The sequence below is a fragment of the Nelumbo nucifera genome, chromosome 1 (assembly GCF_055504915.1).
Source record: "Nelumbo nucifera cultivar China Antique chromosome 1, China Antique-T2T, whole genome shotgun sequence".
NCBI lineage: Eukaryota > Viridiplantae > Streptophyta > Magnoliopsida > Proteales > Nelumbonaceae > Nelumbo > Nelumbo nucifera.
In genome coordinates this window covers 106,900,008-106,902,974 of record NC_142649.1, presented here as the reverse complement: position 1 = coordinate 106,902,974, position 2,967 = coordinate 106,900,008, and positions in this window count along the sequence as shown.

The window sequence follows — 2,967 nt, the reverse complement described above, 5'->3', positions numbered from 1 at the left end:
TAAAAATTTTATTATTTGACTATGACACCATTTAATTTCATTTCAAGGTTTATTTTAGATTTGTAATTCCATTTTCATCGTTAATAAAAATATTTATTACATTTCATACTTAATTTTATTTAGTATAATGAATATATAATATTATATATATGCTCAATTCCATTTTCTTGTATTTTTATATATTATTTATTTTGTTTTTTTATTATTTGATTATGGCATTATTGGTTAACCCATTTGACCCAAATGGTTGTATTGCTTACCCACCACCGGGAGGGAAGAAAATGGTTTTATTTTGAAATTATTTATTTTTATACTATTAAAATCAATGTTGTGGTTAATTAATAAAATTTAATGACGAAAAAATATATCTTAAATATAGGATTTAATGAGAGAATATACCTTAGATATGAGACTTAATGAGAGGGAATAGGAAAATAATTTTATTTCCAATTGGTTTTAAATTTTATATTCTATTTCCATCATTAATAAAAGTATTTCTTATTTATCATACTTATTCTTGTCTAATATGATGAAATATATGATATTAAAGATATTCCCAAATTTTTCTTTAATTTCTATATTTTTTGCATTTTATCAAGTTTTAATCTTTTTTATTATTTATCTGTGGCAACAATGCCACATGGCTTGGCCTATTTGACCCAAAATTGTTTAATTTCTTACTACTACATAAAAATACTGCTTTTCCAAGTCAATTTCAAAAGTACAACTTTTATGTTATTAGAATTATTTATGTATGGATTTAATTAGTGGAATTTAGTAATTAAAAGAAACAAAAATGCCTTAAATGTATGGTTAAATGAGGGTGAATGAGAGTTAATACCTTATATGAAATTTAATAAGAGGGAATTGAATGCAATGAATAGTAGAATTTAAATTACGTTTTCTGCCCTCATAGATAGGGACCCTATTTCAAAAAAGGGGTATTTTAGTCCAAAAAATTTTAGAAATCTTAGACTATATTCATACTTTTTATAATAGTATAAAATATAATATAATATAATATAATAATATAAGATAAGATGGTGATGATGGTATTTGAGATGAGATATCAGTAAATTCAAGCAAAATAGCCCTGCAGTTGGCGATGATGGTATGATAGCATTAATTCATCAAGGAATCACAGCAGTGTGATCCAACGTGAGAAACACTCTTTTGCACGTCTCCTTCAATAACACAAATGATGATAACCCCAACTCAAGAGCTATCTAGAAGCTTTACCCCCCACCCCACCCCACCACCACTTCATCCGCTATCAACGGTACAATTTTAATGGAGCATTTTCCCCGAGGCTTAGTTTGGAAAGAGGACAAATACAAATAAGTACATACAAAATACAAAGTTTTGCACTCTACATATTTGTATATGTACTCTTTCCAAACTGAGCCAAAGGAAATAGGTTTATTATTAATGTGGATGGGCAAAACTGTTCTTAGGAAATAGGATAGAACTAACTACCTCTTGCTAAATTTTACAGTATGAAAGGAAATAAGAGAAACAGAGAGTTGGAGAAAAGTTCTTATGGCTCCATTTGGAAGGAGTACAAATACAAATGTATAGAGCGCAAAACCTTGTATTTTGTATGTATTTATACTGTGCATATTTGTATTTATACTCCTTCCAAAGTGAGCCTATGGAATTTCACAAATTTTTATAAGAACTTTCCCCCAACTTTCTGTTTCTCTCTTGTTTCTGCCAAACCAAGCATATAGATTTCTTTCTGTGTTTTCTCATATCCTTTTCTTCTTGGTCTTCCCACATCCCATTTACATTCTGTAAAGATGGGTTGTGTCAGGTTCAAGGTCCACTAGTATTCATCAACAACAAGCAGATGTCCAGAACAGAGTAGGCTAATTATTAACTACTTTTGTAAGTCATGGTATCCCTAACCAACAGTAAATGAGCTAAAGAAAAGCAGGACAGTGGGGAATCGAGTCAAAGAATGCCACTTATATTCATTATTATCCCTAACCAATAGTAAAAGAAAAGACACTGCTTTGATGTGCACTGTTGTCATATATCAGAACAGAACAGTTCTGTAATGCATACATTGTCTATGGTTAGTTAGTGACCTAGTATGGAAATTTATAGTTAAGCCTCTTATACTGGATGTAATGAAAGAAAGTTACTGGTGTAATTATCCAATTGTCCTCCTTCTGAATGAGTACTGAAAACATGATTAGCAATTCCAAGAAGAACAACAATAGATGCCCATTACTAAATGCTTGGTCATCCAATTGACAATATGAATTTGGACAATTTACTATGAGCATCTTAGTGTGAATCCTGTACTAAAATTCCAATGGGAATTTGTCTGCTAAACCAGTCAAGATGCAAAGCTCTATCCTTGAAAGGGCAATTTTTTCCAAGAATGGATGCCATTGTCTTAATTATTATGTGGCGATAGGTAGTTTGGATGTATTGATAAGAATATGCAACCATATATATATATGTATATACCCTTTTCAATTTTAGGCCCCGTTTGGTTCACAGGAATAGGGGTTTGGAATCGAAATCGGAATGGGCTATTCTGATTCCAACTGTTTGGTTGGGCAGAATCGGAATCTCATTCCCATTCCTGCTGGAATGGCATTCCCTGCCCCTCCCTTGGGAATGAAATCCCATTCCTGCTGATTCCAATTCCCATTCCCATTCCATTCTGAACCAAACAAACTATGGGAATAGACCATTCCAATTCCAATTCCGACTGCAAACCAAATGGACCCTCAGATGTCATAACTCTGTTACTTTGCTCTATGCTTTTTCATCAACCAGTGAAATGCCCACCACTCCTCGGATAGAAAGCGTAGAAGGCATTCCATTCTTAGGTATAAGAGATTCTTTTGTGGTATTCAATCAACATAACATCAAGTTGAAGAGTTGGGGGCAAATTGAAAAGTACTTGGATAGAAGTAGTAAGAAATGATTTATGTGACCATAATTTGTCGA